This window comes from Buceros rhinoceros, unplaced genomic scaffold (genome assembly GCF_000710305.1).
Source record: "Buceros rhinoceros silvestris isolate BGI_N320 unplaced genomic scaffold, ASM71030v1 scaffold34228, whole genome shotgun sequence".
NCBI lineage: Eukaryota > Metazoa > Chordata > Aves > Bucerotiformes > Bucerotidae > Buceros > Buceros rhinoceros.
This window is the reverse complement of record NW_010426856.1, coordinates 10,524-10,996: the sequence shown is the minus strand read 5'-3', so window position 1 is coordinate 10,996 and position 473 is coordinate 10,524. Positions and strand designations below refer to the sequence as shown.

The following is a 473-nucleotide window of genomic DNA, read 5'->3' as shown; positions in this document are numbered from 1 at the left end:
AAATCAGTCCTAGGGCGGGAAGACAGCCGAATATTTAGACCTTTTCTATAGACCTCTCTTTCACATAAAGCTCTAAGATTAAAAGGAACAGGTTGGGTTTTTTTAATCTTCCTATTTCTGGCCGAGTTGAGAAGCAAGGGGCTTGTGAAGGCTTCCCGTCCCCACCACACAGACCAGCTATGGGAGGAAAACTGGTCTTCAGGCGGTCACCAAATCCCCACTTCGGGCTTGGCACTGAACATCCTCTTTTTTTTATTAGCTGGATAATTCCCACTGAATCAGGGGTGGCTGCATCCAGCACAGCTCTCACATAATCCCCATTTCTCTGTGATTACAACCGGAGCAAGCGACCTCGGCATCCACCCCACCCACCGGCAGCATCCCACCACCCCATCCCCATCCCACGCTGGGGTCGCTGGGCTGTGACTTACTGAGGCTGCCCAGCTGCTTGATGATGGCAGCCAGGGTGGCGT

At 52.4% G+C, this 473-nt stretch overlaps 1 protein-coding gene across 1 annotated transcript in view; it reads right to left on the bottom strand.

Annotated features, from left to right (window-relative positions):
* The window catches only part of LOC104498321 (wiskott-Aldrich syndrome protein family member 3-like), a gene marked incomplete at its 3' end in the record, with an annotated part of 3,119 nt that overhangs the window by 2,406 nt on the left and 240 nt on the right, over nt 1-473 (bottom strand). The window lies entirely within an intron of this gene.